Source organism: Silene latifolia, chromosome Y (genome assembly GCF_048544455.1).
Source record: "Silene latifolia isolate original U9 population chromosome Y, ASM4854445v1, whole genome shotgun sequence".
NCBI lineage: Eukaryota > Viridiplantae > Streptophyta > Magnoliopsida > Caryophyllales > Caryophyllaceae > Silene > Silene latifolia.
This window is the reverse complement of record NC_133538.1, coordinates 365344676-365370709: the sequence shown is the minus strand read 5'-3', so window position 1 is coordinate 365370709 and position 26034 is coordinate 365344676. Positions and strand designations below refer to the sequence as shown.

Below are 26034 nucleotides of genomic sequence, written 5' to 3'. Positions count from 1 at the left end.
GGAAGTGGGTGATAAATGTCTATCCACCGAATTCATGTTGATGAGGGTTTCATCGGCCACACCGTGCCCAAGTTAATGTGGGTTTGGATCATGGACACATTTATTCGAAATTTGGATTGAACTCAACAAAAGTTTTTCGATAAGGGTTTTATCGGCCACACCGTCCCCTTGTTGAATGTGTTTTGGGCTATAGATAAATGTTAATGTAATATTATCGACCAAGAGTTCTAAAAGTAGAATCGATTAAAACGTTAATCCACCGAGTTATATTGATGAGGGTTTCATCGGCCACACCGTGCCCAAATTGATATGAATTTGGGTCTTGGAATCATTTATCTAGTTGGGTAGAGGTCACTAGAAAAATGCATAAAACTTGTTTAAATCATACATTTTTACGAGTATTATTAAAACGACAATTGTTTTACTCCTTATATTTTGTTTTGTAGACCACTTCTTTTTCATAACAAATGGCAACATCAACACCAACTCCTAATGCTACACCACTCGCTAGTTCGTCTTGGCTCCGATCCTTTATGGATCGATGTAAACTTGAAAAGAATGGGTCAAATTTCACCGAATGGGATGCCCAACTCAAATTAGCCGCCGAAGGTGACGACAAGCTTCGTTACCTTACCGAGGCCTCTCCACCCGAACCCTCCACTAGGTCCACCGCGGCCACTAGGGAAGCCTATGAGACTTACCAAAAGGAGTCCGCCGCAATGAAAAATGTCTTGATATTTGCGATGGAGGCGGACCTCCAAAGGAGAGCCTTCAAAATGGGCAATGCTAATGAGATTTACTCCAAACTTGTGACCATGTTTTCACAAACTCCGCGGATCGTCCAATATGAGGCGGTCGCGGCATTCTTTGATCTCGACTTCAAAGAGGGCCAAAAGGTTAGCCCTCATGTGCTCAAACTCATGGAGCTTGTCGAGACCTTGAAAATTCAAAAGGTTGAGATCCCCAAAGAACTCATCGTAGATAGGATTCTACACTCCTTGTCCAAAGTCAAGGCATATGTGCAATTCCGGGTGAATTTCAACATGCAAGACAAGGATGTGTCTCTTGAGGAGTTGCACAAGTTACTTGTGCAAGCCGAGAGGGACATGGGGTTAAATGTGAACCCTCCCAAGGATGTGCTTAACATAAGCACAAAGAGTAAGGGGAAGTTCAAGAAGAATGGGAGAAAGGGCAAGAAGCAAGCTCCCACATTCACCAAAGCTAAGTCTTGTGAAGCTAGCACCTCCAAAGTCAAGAAGGGTCCTCTTGATAAGTGCCATTATTGTAATGGCATGGGTCATTGGAAAAGAAATTGTTCCAAATACCTTGGTGATATCAAAGTTGGAAAGATCACTCCAAAGAGGTAAATGACTATCCTTCTTTTATGTTTCAAATTCAACTATGGTAATATGATGCAAAGTTGTGATAATGTATCTCCTTTTTTATTGTAAATAGGGCCTCCACCAAGCAAAGACAAAGGAAAGGAAAAGCAAGCATGAGAAACCATGGAGAAGCTAAGGATAGCTTTTATGGAGCTTTGTTTTTCATTGTCTTATTTTAAGTAATGTTTTGGATTTTAGAACTTTAAGTTTCCGTGTTCGACATGGAAAAGTATTTTGGATAATGAGTTGTATTTTGGATGATGGTGACTTGGTTTGCAACCCAAGTCACCCGTTTTATCATTTATCCTTTTAATGTTCTAAAATTCATCTTTAAATGCTTGCGTTTTGAAACATAAGATCATTCACTTAAAGTGATCTAATAGAGAAATATAATGACGGGTTTCATTATATGTCCACATGCTTAAGGCATGTGTATGATCATTTATAAAGTGATTTTGAGTCTGTGAACTCTCTTAAAGGAATGTCAATCACCAAGAACTCATATGAAATCAATAACAATTAGTCAACCTATGAGGAAGTTCTCCTTATACTTCAACATCATTAATTTGTGTCTCATATGCTATCTTTGAATGATTACACTACTACAATTTTACTCTAAGAGGACGCCCCTTAGAGTACGGTTGGTAACGGAACCGTCTTATATCTGTCAATAATTTTGGCGCAATTAGTGATTACATACTTAGGACGGTTAATAGGGACACCCGTCCTCGTTGTAAAAATAACAAGGACGGTTGGTCAATAAAACCGTCTTCTTTGTAATTTACAGGGCGGTTATTTACTAGACCCGTCTTATTTGATTTTAATAGCGATGATCTAAATTCCTTATTCCCACGTACACTTCGTTACCTCATCCTCTAATTCATTCAAACACAATACACATGTTATACCCTAAAGCATAAACCACTGTCACCGTTTCTCGTTTCCGGGCCACCATCACTTGCCCTGACCCCTAGCGCGCCTGTCGTTCATCGCCCTAACGCAACAACGTAGCACCTTTCACCGCCTGCCGTTCATCTCCTTACCGAGGTGTGTATCAATTGTCATATTTTTTATTTAGTACCTGATAAATCATTTATTGAGTACAAATTGATTTCGTAAATAGCATAATTGAACAATGATATGAATTATGCATATCATATTCTTGTTTTAATTCCTGATAATTTGTTTATTTAACTTATTGATACAATGCCCAGAATCGTATATTCTATTTTGCTGCTCATCCATTTTTTTTCTTACATATTGCTATCCCAATCCCCTTAATCTGCTCGTGCTTATATGTGTAATTGTTGATTTGCTGAATTTATCAAGCTTTCTTACTCCACGCTCTTTCGTAAGACGGTTTTATAGTTAGATTATGATGAGACGGACCCTTGTAATGGGAAACTGTTAGATTATTGATGTGCCTTGGGTAAAAGGGTAGAAATAAATTGCTGGAAGAGGTTTGCAATATGTATATAATATAAGTAACTACTTTGGATAGGTCACAAGTAGATCAGTCTACCACACAAAATAAGTCATTTGAACAAATCAAAATGAACGGCAATCTGCTAATAACTTATAGACAATTTCAATGAATGAGAAGCATTTAGTGACTTGTGATCCGATGAACTTAGTTCTTCATCATCAATAAAAGAAGTAGGGTAAACCATAAATGAGCAAATTGTACCATACTGCCGAGGTTGCTCCTCTTTAAGAGAGTATGTTCAAGCACTAGCTTTTCAACTCATATTCTGCCCGCATTTACTACATTGTCTGTCACAGTCTTGATTGTCGGTATCACTAAACTGAAGCCAACATGTGGGAACAAAGCTGATGGAATAGTATCTCGCTGACTCCCTTAATCATTATCTACTTCAACTAATTCATTTTTTCCATGCCTCCATGTCAGCTGCACCAACAATGTTTAAGTAATGAAGCCAAAACTACGATATTGATCAGCTAATTGCTAACCACTCATTTGTTTCCCAATTCCTGTGAACTTCATTTTTCAAGAAATGTGTTTGCCATAGTGGCCTGCACACCCTTTTGATTCATGCCCATCTAACTTATTAACTTCAAAGTAAACAAATTCTTAATAAAATATACTCGAAAGAAACAGTGTAAAGTTCACATATAAAGAATAAAAAGAGTAAGGCAATTGAAAGATAAGAAAATTTTTGTAACAATATGTAACTCAAATAATATGTAATGCACACTATCTAAAAGGCTGTATTTGAGTTAGTCGATGATCTAAAAATTTGGTGCGAAAAAGAAGTAAAAAACCTGGGCAATTGAAATAAACCAACAATATACTTCATCTATTTTACTCAAATAGCCACTTTAACTCCCTCGAATGAGGTGGTGAAATCCTAATAGCTAAGTATAATTATACCTTATACTACATTTTAAGGAACTTGTTGGTCATAAAGTTTTATGTCACATGGAAAAGCAAATGAATCACAAAATTTTACGATGCGCAGGACACTAAATCAAGAGTAACAACCAATGTTTAAAGTCTGATGGAGTATCTTCTACGAAGAATCTTGAATTGAAACAATAGAGTACCTTCATAGCCTTATGAGACTTCAGATCTAAAAATCTTCATAGAAACCAAGCGAGAATTAAAATTACTACTCCATACTAGGTATTTAGTATAATATTCCATCTTAGTATCCAAGGACAATCAACTTGTACTCAATAAAATTGCAGCAAAACCCATAGTAACTTAGTAATATGTTCTCTCAATTAAGATTTACTCATTTAAGCATCATCGAGAAATAGTTCTTAGATTACATATAAAATATTCAAATTTGTGGCCTAATGTTCAGTCAATTAGGCAAAAAAATCGTCTTCATAAATCCTAACTTTATTCAGTCTGTCAGGAATCAGTAAATCTAAGAGCAGCGTAAAGGCTTAAATCAATCGGAAACAAAGAAATTAAGCATCATAAAAAACCTAAAGACACCCAACTAATCAATTTAAAAAGAGGAAAACAGATACTTAGTAATAAGTAATAACCTATGCAAATAAAAAATAATCAACTAATCAATGGAAGTACAAACATATGGGGAAAAAAATCAAAACCAAGGTAGACAGGTAGTTGGAGGTTACATAAACCAAAATTATCAGTCAAGGAGTAAAGAGGCTACATTTTCTTCTCATCCGAGTCTTTAGAGTGCACAAAAAGAATATGATATTTGCTAGTACAAATTACTTGACAGGCATATATCAGAACCTGTTGATTTAATTCAATTTTTGTCAAAGTAGAAGTCAATTATTCTTGCCAGACAACAATGTGTGCTTTTATTGCAGTTCCAACCATATTCTATAACCCGATATAAAATCTATTATAAAAAAAAAGACTGCATAAACTGGCCTAATAGACAAAAAAAACTGGCTCTTAATTCTGCTCAAAGACAGAGATTCATACAAAGAAATTAAATGTTTACTTTTTCGTCTCAATCATTTGTTTACCCTTGTTTAAATACTTTCTTAAAAATAATAAAAAAAGTAAACAAATGAATGGGGCGGAGGGAATAATACATAAATATATCTTAAACACTGTACCAAATGTCCAAGGTTTCAGCAATCTATGTGAGAATTATGACCAACAGACTGAATGCGTTTGATAAAACAGAAAATATTATAATAATAAGCATACTGTAAAGTGACGATGCTAATCAAACAAAATTAATACCATAGACTGATCAAAGAAGCAAAATTCATGAGTAGATAGATACTGACCAATGTTTGAAGCATTCACATGTTTGATTTATTTGTCTTAGACTAAAGCATCCATATTCACCTCTTCATTTATAATGGTGATAAATTAAACTAATCAATCACCTTATTATCCTACCATCATACTCTTAAATGAATAATCCAATTAATGGTGATTACACGGATATTCAATTACGGTGAATGCTTGAAGTTAGCCTTGAGTTCAGGCAAAATGGAGAACCATGTCCTTGAAGAAGTTAATAAATGAGGCTCGTGTGTTAAAGACAAGTGCAACGATGATCACCGTGGATATAAAAGAGCATATACTACACCACGATCAGAAATGCATGCTTAGCTCTGAAGACCTTATTCATTGGTGTGACGAAGAAGGGATAAGTGCCTCTCACATTGCTGTGTTCATAAGATTTGATTTTTAATCTTCGAAAATGTTTTATACAATTTTCTTAAATTTGTTTTGAATTTAGTTAGTACACTTTAATAGTCCCATATAGTACACAACTAAGCTCTATATATTAGAGAGTCCCTTAGCCAAAGCTCATCCTATCCTTTAAGCCCCAAGCGAAGATAGTTTTCTAGTATAAGTAACAAATTGACCCCAAACTATGTTCAAATTTACTCGATTTATTTTAGAAATTCCGCCAATTTTATATTTACCACCACCCATCCCACTACCATGAAACACAATCCTCCACCTTAACTCCCACCCCAACTCTCCTCTCCCATTCAAACTCCCATTAAGACCATACATCAATAAATATATATTTTTTCTCAGCGTGAGCACTTCTATTTTTCAATGGAAATCACAAGACTTAAAATAAGGATTAATCCTATTCTCCTGGAAATTTGTGAGCTGCTCAAGCGTAATCAATTGTTATTTGCCGAGTTAATTGCATACCTAGTTGTTTAACAGAGATGGGAATAATAAGACATGATGCATGGTTGGTAAAACATAGGTCATCATTGTAATTATGTGATCGAGCCATTTATCCTCGTTTGTATGAAGCATTGATTTATTATTGAGAATGCAAAACTTGTGTATTAACTTTGATAGCTACTTAAAAAGGTTATGTTTCAATATTTACTTCATTTTATATAAATTAAACATGTTGGTATGTAAATAATTATAATTGTGTTTTTTTGTTACTTTGTATGTAGTTCATGATTAAAGCTCCGAAGACATACTCCGTTGAGCAAATTGATGAGGTGCGGGAAATTTGGGCTAAGTATGCATTGGAGTTCAAGGCGCAAGTATTTGATGGCAACGTCTAAAGTAATTAGGCTGATCGGATAGTTTTTGTGATGGTTTGTGGATGGAGAAACTTGTGCTAGTGTGTGTGTGTTCAAAAATCAATCGTCGATAGCTTGTATTTCGTGAGGTTCAAACTTATTTGGTTTTATTTGGTTGGATTTTAGAGTATAATTGTAAGATTTTTGGATTTTTTGAAATGTAGCCGAATATAATATTAAGCGACTATTGTCGTATAAGGTATGAATGGAACAATTTCGTTTTCAAAAATGTGGTTGTGTGAAAGCGTATGGATCTGTGCCAATATTGTGCAGGCTATATTTGTAAATTGACATGAAATTGATTTAAAAATTGGCGCGAAATTGATTTAAAAATTGGCTAAAAAATCTGAAATTGGCGTGAAATTGATTTTAAAAATTGGCGCAAAAATGTGTAGAAGACGGTTCGTTGACAAAGCGTCATTAAGCGGCTCAAAAACTCCGCACGCCATTTTAACAAAACAAGACGGTTCTAACGTGCACCCGTCCTCTTAGAAAATACAAAGAAGACGGTTCATATAGACAACCGTCCTGCTTTTAGAAATAAAAGAAGACGGTTTGACTTTATTTTAACCGTCCTCTTAGGCAACGAGGACGGGTGAATTAAGGACGGTTTGTTTAAGTAATAAGGACGGTTTTGAACCGTCCTCTTTGTCGATTTTTGTAGTAGTGTTAGTATATTTATTCTAAAGATAGAGTGGGAGAAAAATGAGGACACAACACACAAGGCAAGATTAAATTGTGTACTTGTGTAAATGAAGATCTACGCAAGAGAAAATGATTTGAATGAAGGTATATCTATTTACATAGTATGCCGAATAGATGAGATCTATGGTCTCAAGTTAATTCTATATGACTAAAGAGACCAAGTGTAGTTAACATAAGAGTATATTCTCAAGATAACTACACGAGGAGACCAAAAGAAAGTTTTGGAAGAAAATGACTAATGTAAAGTCTCAACAAGTTTTTGACTAAGTTTATGAATCATTTGACCAATAGTTTCAACCTTGAGATTTACTTAAGAGCCTAAATAAATCATAGTAACATACTAGTTATGATCGAGTTGCAAGGATTGATATACCGATATCTTCAATAGCCAAAGTTTTAACCACGTAGATGTCATGCTTAACCTCACTATGAATGGTTAAACCTCCTTCCAAAAGGGTATTTGCGAAGGATGCATTCTAAATATTGTTTATATTTGAAAATGACATTACTACACATCATTATGACATGAGTGTGTTGGAGATTTAAAATCTCTTTCCGTAAGGTTAAGATGAGACCACTTCAAAATAGGCATTTTGAAAGGATATGATGGGAACATATATGGTTTTTATCCTAATAACTTGGCAATGCAATTTATATTACAATTCTTGATAAATTTCGATTGAGAAGTCAATTTCGAAATGTGTAGAATTGAGTGGGAGTTAAGGAAATCTCATGTGAAGACATGGAATTTAGTGGGAGCTATCATCCTTTGAATGTTTACAACTCATCACTCATTAAAGAATGACGAGCTAATACCTTCTTTCATAAAGAAGCCTTTGAGTTTTCAATTCTGGATGAAAATGGACAATGATGGATCCAATTACATCAAGGGATGTTGGATTAGTATTAAGAGATACACATCACATCAACATACACATAGGTTATTCATATGAATGAAAATGGAATTACCATTAGCAGTCATGGTCGTCCATAGAACCCACGAACGGTTGATCTCATGATTATTAGTAACTAATGTTTCCGCCATTAGAATAATCATGTACATGTCCAATTATGAATCATATGCATAAGAGCATGATGATAGGATTGGTGAGCCATAATGGAAACGTCATGTATTCTCAAGAAGAATCCGATGAGCGATTTCGGTGTTTGACGGAATACTCCATTATGTGATAAGAGGTTGCACATATTGTAGAAAACCCGAGCACATATGAGGATTTATGAGAATCCCAATTCTTTCAAGCCTTGAAAGAGAAATGAGAAGTTTTGAAAGATGCTTGGTTGAATAAGAGGTTATTCAAAAATAATCTTTCCTAGTAAAGCTAGGACTTGTGAGAAGTACTAAGCTAATAATCTTGTCAATTGTTACAAGATTCTACAAAACGTATACCTAGTGCATTATGTGTGGATGGAATACTTGATCGGTACAAGTTATGTCATTCATCACAAATTCGTTCGTTATGTGATAGTCGATTAGAAAGTTCTTTCAAGTTAAAGAACCGAAACCAAGGTCGGGAACCTTGATGTGTACTTGGTAGGATTCATGCTATAAGAGAGAACATGAATGCAAAAGAAATTGCAAGTGCAAGAAGTTTGAACACATGGACACATGGGATGTTAAACTTCTATTGCAATCAATAAGTGTTTACACTGACGATATACATCACAAGGTTGTAATATGATATTGACTACCCGAGTGTGATGTCGACATTTGTCGTTTGAGTTATTATTAACTCACCTTGTACTTTGTTGTATCCAAACGGGTTGTGGAGACAATTGAACCCCGTTAAAGTGAACACGGATTAACATAGTATTTGCCCATAGTCACTTGTATGAGGTGACGTCTCGAAGTGACTAGAGTGTGAGGCGATTGATGGCAAGTTCAAGTGCCATAGAGTCATGTGAGATGACTAGTCGATCACATAGGCAGACTGTTAGGAACATTTTGTCGGGCCTTATGACCGCTTATAGAGTTCTGGCAAATTTATATAGCCTGGTCGTGGCGAGAGCTACTATAGTATTCAAATGAGTCGATTCTTTTGACTAAAGACTATTCTCCTAAGATGGCACAGTTTCAGATTAACTTTGATTTGTGTTACTACGACCTTCGTAAATGGGGTCAAATGGGCATATTTTGGGTTATGATGGTTGTGGCTAGACGAAGGGAATGAGTGCGATAGGAATTGTCCACCCCTAGTCAGGGTTATAACAATATTTCAGGGCCACTCGAGGAGTAATGAACTGGAAATGCGTGGCCACGCTCGGATGGCATCCAGAGTGGATAAATCCGGTCAATCAGTTATTCTCCAGATCGAGGAAACCACTCTCGATATGATCACTTGCAAGTACGACCTGAAAGACACCTTGCATTGAGTGGGAGATAGTAATAGGACAAAATAATTGGTGACGCACACTTGTCGAGGACAAGTGGGAGATTGTTGGAATATGTGTCCTCCGACAATAATGCGATCACAACTGTTGATCATGATGATCACATGTTTAAGTCTCATTATATAGAATACAATTGGGGAGTAATATTGTTTTGTCAATCTGGTCAACATATATCGGTAATGATTGGTCGACTAGAGTTTGACATTACTGTCGTGTGACGGTGGTGATCAGTTGACCCCCTAGGTCATACCTAAAGGGCAATACTCTTAATTGATTATTTAATTAATCGTATAATGTTGCGAGTTAATTAAATTACTTGAAAATTGACGGACGATTTTGGAAGTAAAATTTACGTATCATATTGAAATGTGATTAAATAAGATACGGTCTGAGTAATTGAATTGTATCATTACTCGGATGAAATAATTGTTTAATGTAACAATTAAATTGAATGAATTGTTATAAATACAATCAGTTGTAATTTATAAATGGTAAAATATTTTGGCACAAGTAATTATAAAATTACAAAGTCGATTTTTGTATGTGACGTATTTTTATTAATACGTTGATTTTTAATATGTTAAAAATACATAACAAATTTATATCACATATGACATGTGACATATTGACAATTGACAAAAATAATATGGAATCCATATTATTAAGTGGGCCGAAAATTAGAGGATTGTTGAGCTAATTATATGTTGATTGTAATTAGTGGAAGGCATGATGATTGCACTAGTCACTAGCCATGCAAGCCTATTGTTCATTGTGAAGAACAATTTTTCCATGCATTGGCTCCCTAAAGCCCTCCTCTTACACGGTTTTGGGAAGAAAAACCATCATTGTTTTTCTATAATTTTTACCTAATAATATACTAAGTGTAGTGTATTATTCATTCACTCTATCCATCATCCAAAATACAATTTTAGAGAGAATAAAAATCCTCCTCTCTTTCTCTCTAAAAACCGAAATATTCAAAGTGTTAAAAATATTTTGGTTCAATTTTCTACTTGATTAATATTATACTAGTATTTGTAATATTAATTAAATTAAGAGAAAGCCTTGGGTATTAAGCTTAGGGAGAGATCTTATACTTAGATCTTGTTCATCCATAAGGGAAAGCTCAAGATCAAAAGAGAAAGGTGATCTCTTTTGTGCCCTAATAACCGAAAATCACCAATGTAAGGACATGATTTCTCCTCTATTTTATTATTGTTTGCATGCATAAAATCCGCATTTAATTTTATGACAAATTAATTATGACATATATGAGTATGTTAGTATGTATATGAATCTACATTTCCTTCACTAGCAATCTTGGAGAAATCTTTCACGAACCGTCGATAATATCCTGCTAAACCCAAGAAACTCCTGATCTCAGCTACATTCTTTGGTGCTTCCCACTTGGTAACTGCCTCAATCTTTGCAGGATCCACAGCTACCCCTTTCTTTGAAATCACATGCCCCAGAAAAGCAACTTCCTCCAACCAGAACTCACACTTGGACAACTTTGCATACAACTTATGTTCCCTCAAGGTCTGCAACACAATCCTCAGATATTCTTCATGCGCCTCCCTAGTCTTAGAAAAGACTAAGATGTCATCTATGAAAACCACCACAAACTTGTCCAAAAACTGACTAAAGACCCGGTTCATCAAATCCATAAACACAGCTGGTGCATTAGATAACCCAAACGGCATCACCACTTACTCATAATGACCACACCTCGACGTGAAAGCTGTCTTTGGTATGTCCTCCTCTCTAATCTTCACCTGATGGTAACCCGACCTCAAATCAATCTTAGAAAAGACTGTTGCACCACTCAACTGATAAAACAAGTCATCTATCCTTGGCAAAGGATACTTGTTCTTCACTGTCACCCTGTTCAGTTCCCTGTAATCTATGCACAACCTCAGGCTCCCATCTTTCTTTTTCAAAAACAAAACTGGTGCTCCCCACGGTGATACACTAAGTCTAATGTATCCCCTCTCAATCAGATCATCCAATTTCTTCCTTAACTCCTCCAACTCCTTAGCACCCATCAGGTATGGTGCCTTAGAGATTGGCCCCGTCCCCAATTTCAGCTCAACACAGAAATCTATCTCCCTCTTTGGTGGCAACCCTGGAATCTCCTCAGGAAAGACATCTGGAAACTGCCCCACAACTGGTATCTGCTCAACTGTCGGACTCTCCACTCTATGATCCCTCACATGGCATAAGATCAACGGGCACCCCTTTCTCAGATAGGACTTCAAGGTCACTATTGCAATCAACTTAACTTTGGGTTTGACAACAAACCCACGATAAGATACACTAATCCCCTTAGGACCTCTTAGAGAAACTTTCTTTTGATGACAATCTATCTTAGCTTTGTACTTTCCCAACCAATCCATCCCGACTATCATCTCAAAACCGTCTAAAGGAAACTCTAACAAGTCTACAGGTAGATCAACTTGCCCAACTATCATGGATACACCCCTATACAACCTCCCACAAGATACAGACTCACCCGAAGGTATAAAAACTTCCTCTTTGACAGACTCAAACTCACTCAAACCCAACTGTTTAACATGACTCGAAGATACAAACGACTGTGACGCTCCCGAATCAAACAAAACAATGGTATAAACACCATTAACAAGAAATGTACCAGTGATAACATGAGCATTGTCCTCAGCTACTTTCTTTTCCATCATAAACAGCTTACCACTGGTCTTCTGCCCACCTCCCTGGCCAGTACTAGCTGAGGTAGTCGGCTTAGCACCCGACCCCTGGTTGTTGTTGGTGTTCGTAGCTGGTTTCAGATAAGAATTACCACCATTGCGGTTGCCCCCACCGTTGTTGTTCTGACCTCCCCTGTTGTTCCATGACCCAGCTGGCCTGTTACTAGCATAACTCTGTGCAGGACCCTGTGAAAAGCTCCCTTGTGGCGGTTTCTGGAAACCCCCACCCATCGCACTGGTGCACTCATGTCTCTTGTGGCCCACCCCGCCACAGTTAAAACAGGTCATACCCCAACTACTACTACCACTCCCTCGGCCACACCCATATGAAGCCCAGCACTAAACCCTAAACCAGATGAATATGCTCTCGCCTGATTATGATTACTCTTCTTATAACTGGACTGACCACCCCCTTCGCTCTCAGCTTTCCTCTTCTCAGCACCTCTCTCTTTGGTCATCTCAACCAATCTCTCAGCCCTCCTAGCTCGCTCATAAACTTCCTTCACATCTGTAAGGACTCCCACCGGTAGCTTCTCCATGATCTTGGGGGTCAACCCCTTCTCAAACCTCAAAGCTAGATTCTCCTCACTCAGCCCCATATTCTCAGCGTATCTGGACTTCTCATTAAACTTACGGTAGTACTCAGTCAGCGTCATATCAGATGTCATCTTAAACTCATCGAACTCCTCCCTCAGCTTACTCATCACATGTTCTGGCACAAACTCACGTCTCATAGCTCTTCTGAACTCATCCCAAGGTATTGCAGGTAGTCCCTGCTTCATGTACATCTCCCTAGCACTCACCTTGACCTTATCCCACCACTCACCTGCCGCTTCCCTCAAGTAGAACGCAGCTTGTTCCAGTTTCAACTCATTCGGGAAGTGAACTAACTCCAGGATATTCTCGATCTCCCTATGTCAATTTTCTAGAAGGATTGGCGCCCCAATTCCCTTATACTCTTTAGGATTGAACCTAGATATATGGATGCTGATATTGGAGTGATCAATCTCCTTATCCTTCCCCACTCTCTTCAAAGCTTCCGTAAGAGCATCTTGGTGCTCCAACATCTTTACTATGTCATCAATGTTCATACTCTCAGCTCTAGCATACAAGGCGTTTCTTTTCGGCGGCATCTTGTAACTATATAAGAAAAGGTAGACATAAATACTCATACTATAACCCAAAACACGCATAAGACCTGTATAAAACTCACTCGATCGAATCCCAAAACCCACTCGATCGAGTTGAGGCCACTCTATCGAGTGCCACCTACTCTATCGGGTGCCACCTACTCGATCGAGTGCCTCGACTCCAGAACCTGATCAGAACACTCCCCAAAAACACACTCGATCGAGCTGACTAGCCACTCGATCGAGTGCCCCTACCTACTTGATTGAGTGCCTAAAAACACGCTTCTGCCCAGAAAACACAAAACTATCTACTCGATCGAGTCAGACCCACTCGATCGAGCCTCTCACCAACTCGATCGAGTTTCCCCCACTCGATCGAGTCATGGAGACTCGTATAACTACCCGCATGCTTATCTTTCCTTTCCCACTATACAATACAAGCTTTATATATCAACATGAAACTGTTGGGAAATGTGTCCTCAACAATAGTGCGATCACATGATTTAAATATCATTATTAAATCTCATTTCAAAAATACGGAAGGGATGATACATAATATATAGTCAACTGGTCCACACATATCGGTAAGGATTGGCTGGCTAGAGTTTGACATTACTGTCGTGCGACGGTGGTGATCAGTTGATCCCTTGAGGTCACACCTAAAGGACGATTCCCTTAATTGAAAAGGTTAATTAATTGTATACCGATACAGATTAATTAATTCCTTAAAATTGAACAATTTTTATTATAAGAGAGAAAAGTGACATCTTATTATAATGTGATTAAATGAGATTTTATTTAGTAATTTAAGAAGTTATATTACTAATATTAATCGGTGTCTGCGAAACACGCGAGATGAGAATGATAAGTTAGTTATAATTACAAGATATTGTGAATTATACTAACTGGTAATTAAATGACCATTTTATGAGAAAGTAATTTTATATTACTAGTCAATTTGTTAAATATGATTTATTTAATTTGTAAATGATATTTAATTTGTTAAATATGCATTTTAAATTAAAACATGACATCAAATATGTCACATGTCACATGACATATAATTGTACAATTGACAAAAATAAAATGGACTCCATATTACACTATGTAAATCGAAAATTGGTGGACTATATGAGAAGTTTTGTCTTTTCCATTTGTCTTATTCATTTGTCCATAAGACTTGATAGTGACATGACAATGCAAAAGACTTACACCTAGTTGTCTTGTGAAGACAAAAAGAAAAATAATGATGGCCTATAATGGGAGCTAGTAGAAAATGTCTCATTGACATCGCCACGTTAACATCACTTTTTACTAAAACCGATGTAAATATTATAACCTTAACTATTTACATCAGTTTTCCTCAAAAACGATGTAACTTATTTTTTATTTTTTTATTTACATCAGTTAATAACATCGGTTATTTGAAAACCGTTGTTAATTTATTCCTGTTATATCAATTTTAGCAGAATCGATGTCAAGTTTTTAGATAACACGAAGTAGTATTAATGTTACATCGGTTTATTGAATTGATGTAACAATAACATTTTATTATTATTCCAAAACTCCAATACACGATTAGATTACTCGGCATATCACATGACTTCTCTTAAGATAAAAAACCCTTCGCCTCTCGAGAAGGAAACCCCTTAGCTGCAAACACCCTCGCACGCCGTCGCCGCCGCCCCCTACCGTCTCCCTACCACCCTCGACGACCATAGTACAGCCGCCTCCTCTGCCATCATCACGTCGTTTTCCTCACCATTATCGCGCTTCAACTGTTACTCATTGTACTGTCGTTCGAACACCTACGCCCTAATTTTCGACCATCAATATTCTCGGCGGTAAGAACCCTAATTTTCAACTTCTTTTTTATATGTAATTAATTGGGGATTGAATTTGAGTTTTTCGTATGTAAATAATTGTGAATTGAATTAGGTAAAACCCTAATTTTCAAATTGAAATGGCTCGTGATTCAATTTGAGACTCAATTTCTAGTGTAGTCTAAAATTAGGATGGTTAATTTACTGTAGAAGGATAAAGAAGGTATATTAGGATTGTTATGAAGGGTTCAAGTGGAATTAAGAGAAATGAGGGCTCTGGTATGTGAGATAACATGCTGAATCCATATTTCTGTGATGTTTTTTTTTGTATAGCTATTGTTTTTTGCCTGGTTTGTTTTAAGAGGTAATATTGTTCTCTTCAATAGCTACTGTCATATAGCTAAATAGTAATGTATTATGTATATATCATTTTGTTGCATCAGGCTTCATTGACTTCAACCACATTTATAAGAGAGATTTTGATTCCACTTATCTAAAAATAATCTCGTTTGTGACGCGTCATAAGCTTGTGATGTCTTACAATTGGTTAAAATAATGTTAAAAAAGGGAGGTGGTTGTGAGATATTATAAGTTACAATGCATCTAACACATTGTTGCTTTGGCCAGGATTCCATCAATTAAGTTTCTTTTATGCAACAACGGTCTTATTTAAGGATCGGTTAATTTGTAACTCTGACTCCAAGAGCTAGGACACCTCAAATGTTAAGGCTATTCAAACATTTGGTAAGTTTCGAGCATGTTTGCTTTTTCGCTTTTATGTGCAATCTCCATACATCAGCGTACATTGATTGCGGCTTGAAATTTTGAAACTATGTCGATATGGATATGTAACTGAGTAAGTGTTCTTATTTTGTTTGCAAATTGTAATTGTCAACATTGAATGTTTTCATGCAAATGTCTTCTTACTAGTGACAGACTTCCGTCTAGCTTTGTGTTAATGTTTAAGATACTATGCTCCCTGTTCAGTTAAATTTCATACGTTTGATTGAAATAAATCTCACATATAACATTATTGTTTGAATGATGGCAACATATTTAAAACTTGAAACTTGATTGATTACTTTGTATGACTCCAAAGGAAAAACAAACCATTTCATAGATAATTATATGATAGAGCCATTCCTTAAAATGCAGTTTCATGAGAATTACATGATTTGGTCTGTCTTTGGTGGTCTTTTTAATCCTACATGCATAAGACTTAATTACAATTGTTTTTTTCTTTTTTTTTCTATTCCTTGAACATGTTACTCTTTCCGTCTCAGTCAATTGTTTACCTTTTATATTCGTTAGAATTTTTTAATCTAAGGTAAGCAAATGTTTAGAACGGAGGGAGTAACAGTCTTGAAGTGAGTTAAGTAATATAAGTTGGGCTTTGTTGAAGATTTGTATATCAGATAATTTTGAAAATTCATTTTGAACATTGAGTAATTACGTTTTATTGTTTGACTGTTTGTTGTGGGTTTGTTTGGTGATGGAAAATGGACGCTAGCTGTTAGATGATCAAGATTATTATAGTATATTCGCAGGTATAGCTTATTTATAACAAAGATACATATGAGGTGTAAGTTTCATTAAGCTATGTGCACTTTGGTCTGTTCTAAACTATACGACTTTTGCAAAAATTGAAGGCTTACTACCATTTTTTTTATTCTAGAGGTAGCTCAACTTCAATCTGGAAATTATGTGTAATCGGTATATGTATAACATGGAACTTTGTTCATGGGTGATTTTAGAAAATATTGGATTTATTTGTTTGGTGCTTACTTGTCATTTGGGTACCGAATGGTTGTGGTGCTTGCTGCTGGTCTTTGGTCGCCTACTAGTTCTTGTTGTACATATTGGTCGACTGTGTTATAGCTATTGTCATGCTGCTAAACGCTACTAGTACTACAAGCTACTAGTACACATTGTCCTTTCTTGCTGCTATCCACATTTATAATGTTCATAGAAGCCTTTATTTGGTGAGTTTTCAATATTTTTTCATTCATACTATACCTTGATGAATAAGGATTACTCCGTATATTGCATTTAGAAACTGTCAATTTTGTTTTTGGCGACAGCGTACTCATGTATATTTGTTCGACCGCCTCGAGGATCGAGTAATGTTATTGTTGTATAACTTGATGATTTACTGGTTTGGAACAATGCAGAATATAAATTCTTCCCTTGTCTTTTTTTTCCCCTCAAAATAATGCTAGGTGAAAATAGAAGTTGTTTTTAGTCCAGATTGAAGCATAATTGTTATCAAAATGGTGTCTGCATATGATCATATTTCCTGAGTCGGCAAAGTTATAAAACAGCCACTTCATAATAGTTGTTAATGATACTTGCAGCTGAGTATGTCACATTTGCTAGTTGTTCAGGCACGACACTTGTTCATGCACGAGTTAATAGGGGATATAGCGTACTGCGATAATGATGGTTACTTTACATACTTGATTGGTTTAAAGGGATTGCTAAATACAAGGGTATCTAGGTACCATTCTTACTCATTGACATATCGCAACATTTGGCGATCCTTGACTATCTTGCAGTAGTACAATCTTTGAATTTTGTATGTAGATTGCCTGATTTGAAATCTGTTTTGATATTCTCCTGAAATACTTGATGCTGAGCTATACACTCCTTATACACTTATACATATTATCTATTTTACTTAGGTTCGGGACACGAGTCTGTTGAGCCTGAACTCGACATTACTCAGCTTTTTTAGGCATGGGTAGCCTGTCCTGAACTAGGTATGGTATACAGGTGTTGTGCATGACAGATATATTGTTGATACTGATGATGAGCTACGAGCCTTTCCAAGCTGAAAACTGGATGCAATCTTGTTAGTTAGAAGGAGCTCGGATATAAGGAACTAACGAGGAGTATTAAACTATTATGTTGTTTTTTTTTATGACATTTTGTATCTATAGGTATCTGTTTATGTGTAGATCTAATTATTTATGTTCAAAACACATGTATATTTATAAGTTTGGAGTATTTATTTATAAATTGTTAGATTTGGAAGTGTAATTTTTTTTAATTGATGGCAACTCTCATTTGAGGCGTTCTACCCATAAAAAACGCCTCACAATAATTTTTTTTTTAAATTAAAAACAGCCTATTAACATCGATTTTAGTTAATAAATGATGTAAATAAGAGATATTTACATCGGTTTTGCACCAAAACCGATGTAATTGAGACTATTAGCATCGCTTTTCACCTATAACCGATGTTAATAATATACTATTTACATCAGTTTTAGACCAAAACCGATGTAATTGAAACACAATTAACATCGGTTTTCACCTATAACCGATGTTAATTGTATACTATTTACATCGGTTCTAAAACCGATGTAAAAGTAAAAATACTAAATACGTCGCCCCCAGAAACATCGCCACAAAAGCGATGTAAATGGGGTAAAATAACCGATGTCAATGAGACTTTTTCTACTAGCGAGAGGCCAACCGGTTTTGTGTAGTAAAAGAGTGAATATTATTCTCTTAATTTTTACTCATAATTCATTCTAAAAAAACACATGCAAAAGGTTCATGTATATTTTCTCTCTTCTCTCTCTTTAATCTTCATCAAAAAGATGAGATTTTAATTCAAATTGTTCATGGAAGATTACTAAAATTATTAATGTAATATATGAGTATTAGTAATCAATTTTAAGGTAAACCACAATATAAATATCTTATACATATTAGTTTGTGGGTTTGAGGGATAGTCTTGGGTGCAACTAATTGGAGGGCTTCTATTTTGAGGTCATGTATGTTCATCCAATATGGAAAGCTCAAGAACTAACAAGAAGGAGATCTTGTTGGTGCCCAATATGACCAAAATTCATATGGTGAGAAAATGTTTTCTTATCTTCTTTTATTTTAGTTTGCATGCATAAGATCATTTATTAATTTTATGACAAATTAAAATAAAATATATATGAATATGTTAGTATAGAGATCTACTTTTTCTTCAATCGGTATCAAGAGTCATGGTTGTTTGCATGCAAATCGGTTAAAAGTTTTTCCGAGTTATAAGAATAACATATAAAACTTGTATAATTTGTGTTATTATGATATATCACGAAATAAATTCATGCATGTTAAGTTTCTGGTCCTAAAATGTTATTAGGATATTTTGGTTAATTTATGGATTTTATTGTTCATTTTATATAATATTGGCATTAAAATGTGATTTTTATGATAAAAATGTCATTTTTGGACGAAAATTAGCTAAACTTCGAATTTTCCAGTGGTTTTTGGATATGTTTTCACATATATTATTTTTAGTTGATCTGGAAATTTTCATAATTTTATGAGTTCTTATGCTCGAAATATGGATTTTTCATGTTAAAAATCGAATTTAAATGAAAAATAGGTTAATATGAGAAATATTTCGAATCTGGTCATAGAAATTTAGTATGTTATCACATGCAATTTTACAAGATGTGTGTAAAATAATAGGCTATAACGAAGTCTTCATGCATGATTTATGGATTTTTGATGAAAAATAGCATAAATAGTGACTTAATTAGTGAAAAATTGCTAAAACATACTTCATGACTAAGGAAAAACGTCATATGTTGCATTTTATTATCTTTTTCTGATCTAAAATTGAAAAGTTGATGAATATAATTTTTCTCATGTTTTTATGATTTTTATTGATAAATCCGATAAACCGCAACATTGTTTTTCCCGATAACTTTTGAAATTTTTTAACCTAAGTTTTTGAATATTATGAGTGTCATGGTATTTTTCCATAATGTTCATGAGTTTAAATTTCAAATTTCAAATTTATTTGAAATTTTTGTGATTTATTTGAAGTTTATGGCTTTATTTTGTAATTTTAAGTCCATTATGAACAATTTTAAGAAATATAAGTTAATTATAGTCAAATGGTTAGTGGAGACTAATTTTGAGTCCTAAGATGGTTAGGGTAATTAACTTGTGCATAAATATGAATTTATGTAATTATCGTGATTATAAAACGTTGAATCACGCAAATCCGTAAAACCGTGTAATATACGATATTGGCTCCTTAAAGGCGATTTAGCATAAAATTGGGCATGTTCATACATATTATAATGCTGCATTTTATTTATGATTGTCATAATTTTTATTTTACGTAATTTTTGAATTATGTAATTTTTGCTTAGTATGGCCTTAGTTTTTAATTGGTATTACCCGAAATGTATGGGAATATCGATTCGGTTGTAATTTATTGTGATCTCGTATCACCGTTTTGTAATTTAATAGATTTATTTTATTTTAATTACAAATGTATAATAGGAAATTATGTAATTTGTTATGTAATTTAATTATTCCGGAGTTCCATAAAGACGGAGTCATTCAAGAAGGCGATACATAAAGACGGTGTTACCTCGAGATGCGTGCCACAACCGAAGTTCAAGGGACCAATGGAGTTGGTTTCCGAATGTGTAATAGTTAAATAGTTTTCTATTTTAGGAAGGCCATACTAGGATTTTATTTTTATTTTTTTATGCTTTGCATTTTATTTATATGTCGCATGCATCGCTAAATCGCCATAACTAAAACATGCATCTTCTTTCATCGAGTTTATCGACCGTGTCAATTAGAATTATCGTAGTTCACCGCTTTAATTCACTTAAAACGTGATAGATAATAAATTGACATGACCTCTCGCTAAAACAATTAATTGAGACATAGCCTTACCAAATAGTAGAACCCATGAAAACCTATTTCGCGAGGGAGTGCACTCGGCCCTACCGGGGTACAAACCTTGTTACGTAGGGGAAGTGGGTGATAAATGTCAATCCAACGAATTCATGTTGATAAGGGATGTATCGGCCACACCGTGCCCAAGTTGATGTGGATTTGGATCATGGACACATTTATTCGAAATTTGGATTGAACACAACAAAAGTTTTTCGATAAGGGTTTTATCGGCCACACCGTCCCCTTGTTGAATGTGTTTTGGGCTAAAGATAAAAGTTAATGTAATTTTATCGACCAAGAGTTCTAAAAGTAGAATCGATTAAAGAGTTGATCCATCGAGTTATATTGATAAGGGATGTATCGGCCACACCGTGCCCAAGTTAATATGAATTTGGATCTTGGAATCATTTATCATAGTTGGGTAGAGGTCACTATGTAAATGCTTTACTTGTTGTTTACAAGTATTAGTAAAACGATAAATGTTAAGTTTTCCACTATTCCGTTGTTATATTGTTCTATTTCTTTACCACAATTCATATACGATATCATTTCGTTTTTGATTCAAAACTACATTAAAACATCGTAACTAAAGACAAAATTTGAATTTTCTTCTAAAGACCTCGAATTAACCATTGCTAAGGATCTCTTGCAAAGAGTATAGATTAAAGTTATTCATTATCAAACAGGTTTTTAATTCTAGACTAACACATCTACTTACAATGGATTGTTTTTCATGTACTTAAATGAATTAAGTACCTTGAAGCGATAAATTGTTTTGGCAATTAGTTTTGTCAAGAATTCGTAATTGACCAAAATAACGCAACCACTTCAATGAAAGTTTTAAGACTAAAACGAACAAATGAAGAGTGATCTTCATGAATTCAATTTTGCTTCTCAAAGCAAAGACTCATTGAAATAAGTGGGAGCATTTTCTTAAACCGTTAAGATGAGAACGAGGTTCAAGAAGTAAAGATTATAATGGAATTGATACAAGGTAATGTTAAAGGTAAAGTTGTTGAGAATGACGATACTAAACCTATCAATCCCGAACGATAAAGTTTCCATTGTCTTAAATGTTGGACACAAGAAAGGAAACTACCCCAAATTATTGAAGAATCAACAAGTTAGTTGTGGGACATCTAATGGGACCTTCTTTAAATGTTTATTTGATTAAACATAAATTTTGCTAGTACCACTTCGTCAATATTAGAAACCAGTGGAGGTTTTCATCATTGTATTCGACACATAAGATGATTAGAATATGACGACTAGCAACAATGAAGTCGAGAGATAGAGTCATTGTGTACTAAATCTAGTTTTTGGGTTTGGAGTTGTACTTAATTGTGACTATTAAGTACATAAACTCTAAATAAGAATACAAACTTGTTAAGATACAAAAGTTTCACTTTTGTGACCCTATACACCACGATTTGATGTATGGCTAGCCCATTATCAAGGTGATTATATTCTAAACCAAACTAGAATGATATATCATGAAGATGATGCAAGACTCAAATTGGTAACCCAAGATTAAACCTTGAATTTTGGAATGATGAACACAAAGAGTTATCGAGTACTCTTGAAACCATTAGATTGTTAATGGTATATGCGTATCTTGTATTCAAAGCAAGATATCTCGTGCCTTTTGGTTGAAAAGGAGATCGAGGTTTTAAATCATTGATCCAAAATAGGTTAATCATTTTCTTTTACCAACGATTTAAGTTGACGCTAATGTGTTCACTTAATAAGGTAAATAGAAAAATCTTTGAAGAAGTTTAAAGAGTTCAAGGAATCACGATTTAGTCGTGATGGGATTATCAAAGTGAAGACTTTGATATAAGCCAAAGGAAATGTGATATAGTATCACAAGTTAATCTCTCTTAGCACGCATTATGGAATAATGTGTGGTTGGATAAGAAATCAAACGCTATTCGATATGGTTTGGACTTCAATCAAGTTACTTTGAGTTACTTGATCCTTTTGGGGATTTTATCATTTTTTGTCTAAATTATTTTTCCACTAAATCGAATCATATGAGATATGAAATGGTAAGGGTACCATGTTTGTAAGTTTTCACAAGAAACAAATGCTCATTTTTCCCTCTTCAATTATCACGAGTACGACGGGTTTGCGGCTCGTGAAGCTGTCTTTCTAAAATACAAGTTTATTTTTAGAAGACAGAGTGGGAGAAATTATTCAAGAGCCACAAAGAATGCCACAGAGAATGTTATGTCGCAAGAAACTGGTCTTTCTTGGCTACATGAGACGTTTTGTGTAAGACATTGTTTCTTCAAAACCTAGGAGGTTAAATTCGTCACTTGTTAAAGATGATGAATTCATGCTACTTTTAAGAAAGTAAAGAGCTTATAACTTACAAAAGAAATAGTTTGATTCAAGTTGATTACTTCTGGAAAGTAATGAACATATGACTTACATAAGACATGAGAGTGTTTAAGTCACAACTCAATACAAGGCTTAGAGCCATGAAAATCCGAAATAAAAAGACTTGATTAGTGACAAAGGGTTTTGCACTAATAAAGAGAGATTTCAAAGCTTGATTGGTGGCAAAGTGTTTTGCACTAATTGAAATGCTTAAGTCTATTTGGATCTTCTTAGGGATTGTGTTTCATTATGAGGATACGCATACAGCATGTGAATCTAAAACCCACTTCTTCAAAAGAAGGAATGTATTCAATACATGTCATGAGTTTTATAGATTCTTGCAATCCTAAGATAATGTGCAACTTAAGAGATGGTATTAAGTAGGACATCAATGAGTTGGAATCAATGTTTTGATCATGTTATAAAACTTTTCTCGATATGTCGAGAAGTTGTGTTCATACATGGAGTTTAGTGGGAGTTACGGAAATTTTATTTAGTCCGATATGTGGATGACATATTGATCATTGAGAATGATTTAAGACTTTTGGAGTAATATAATACATCTTTAATATCCAGATTTATGAAGATAAATCTACATGATATTAGCGTCAATAAGAAGTCTTATGTTGATAAGATTCATGACTAGTTCAATTAAATTGAACATATTTGATTGATTCCATTTGCTTCCGCTACCGGATCAATTAAATGAGTAATGATGTATAACACTTCATATACCTTGAGTATGATGAATTATTTTCAAAATCGAATTTAAGTAATCTTTACCAAGTAAGCCATAAAGATTACCCTTAAGTGCTTGCAGAAGCATTAAGGCTATGATGCAAAGTGTTTATGATGCAATTTTGTGTAAGGGTGTTACACAAGTGACAATTGACAATTGAGATTGCGCATGGTTTCTGACAAAATCATAATCAAAACACATTAGGATGGTTAAGATACCATTGTGGCAATGTTAATTAAGAAGTAGATTTTCTAGAATCGTTCTAAGCAATAAAGAACAATGAGAGATATTTATAACGGAAATTGAGTACACTTGCAATCATGAGATGTGCAAAAGGATGAGTCCCGCACACTGTGAAAACAGTGGGAGCTATTCTTAGGCTAAGAGGGCATATGTCTTGATTGGATCTTGACACGTACTCAGAAAGTTTTGTGATGCAAATGTATACATTACAAAGGAAAACGAGTATGTAGTAAGGTTGAGTAAGGTACAAGAAGTTGATAAAACCATCGACCAAAGCCTTCTCATAGGCTTAACATGATGAGTCATGTCATTTCAATTAAATTGAGATGAATAACTACATTCAAGATCAAATTAGATTATAGAATATGAAATAGTAATCAGGCATTGACTATTCATATGTGATAATCGCATTTGTCGTTCGAGTTTTACTTTAAAACTCTTCTATTATACTTTGTTACATCCAAACGGGTTGCAGAGACAACGTTAAACCCCGTTAAAGTGAACCCGGATTAACATAGTATTAGCCCATAGTCGCTTGTATGAGGTGACGTCTCGAAGTGACTACAGTGTGATGCGATTGATGGCAAGTTCAAGTGCCATAGATTCATGTGATATGACTAGTCGATCACATAGGCAGACTGTTAGGAACACTTTGTCGGGCAGTGATCGCTTATAGAGTTCTGACAAATTTATAAAGCCTGGTCGTGGCGAGAGCTACTATAGTATTCTAATGAGTCGATTCTTTTGACTAAAGACTGTTCGCCTAAGATGGCACAGTTTCAGATTAACTTTGATTTGTGTTACTACGACCTTCGTAAATGGGGTCAAATGGGCATATTTTGGGTTATGATGGCTGTGGCTAGTCGAAAGGAATGAGTGCGATAGGAATTGTCCATCCCCTTGTCAGGGTTAAAACAATATCTCAGGGCCACTCGAGGAGTAATGAACTGGAAATGCGTGGCCACGCTCGGAAGGTATCCATGGTGGATAAATTCGGTCAATCGCTTATTCTCCGGATCGAGGAAACCACTCGATATGATCACTTGCAAGTACGACCAAAGACACCTTGCATTGAGTGGGAGATAGTAATAGGACAAGAGAATTGGTGACGCACACTTGTCGAGGACAAGTGGGAGATTGTTGGGAAATGTGTCCTCAACAATAGTGCGATCACATGATTTAAATATCATTATTAAATCTCCTTTCAAGAATATGGAAGGGATGATACATAATATATAGTCAACTAGTCCACACATATCGGTAATGATTGGCTGGCTAGAGTTTGACATTACTGTCGTGCGACGGTGGTGATCAGTTGATCCCTTGAGGTCACACCTAAAGGACGATTCCCTTAATTGAAAAGGTTAATTAATTGTATACCGATACAGATTAATTAATTCCTTAAAATTGAACAATTTTTATTATAATAGAGAAAATTGACATCTTATTATAATGTGATTAAATGAGATTTTATTTAGTAATTTAAGAAGTTATATTACTAATATTAATCGGTGACTGCGAAACACGCGAGATGAGAATGATAAGTTAGTTATAATTACAAGATATTGTGAATTATACTAACTGGTAATTAAATGACCATTTTATGAGAAAGTAATTTTATATTACTAGTCAATTTGTTAAATATGATTTATTTAATTTGTAAATGATATTTAATTTGTTAAATATGCATTTTAAATTAAAACATGACATCAAATATGTCACATGTCACATGACATACAATTGTACAATTGACAAAAA

General features: G+C 35.0%; 1 long non-coding RNA gene across 2 annotated transcripts; it reads left to right on the top strand.

The window, feature by feature from the left end:
* Nucleotides 1-14916: 14916 nt before the first annotated feature.
* On the top strand, nucleotides 14917-18242 carry LOC141627221 (uncharacterized). Of its 2 annotated transcripts, none has more exons than XR_012536783.1 (3): nucleotides 14917-15224; nucleotides 15831-17700; nucleotides 17885-18242. It is a non-coding gene; the product is annotated as an uncharacterized LOC141627221 (long non-coding RNA). The 2 variants fall into 2 exon arrangements; XR_012536784.1 differs by having other exon boundaries at nucleotides 14936-15224; nucleotides 15831-15947.
* Nucleotides 18243-26034: the final 7792 nt, after the last annotated feature.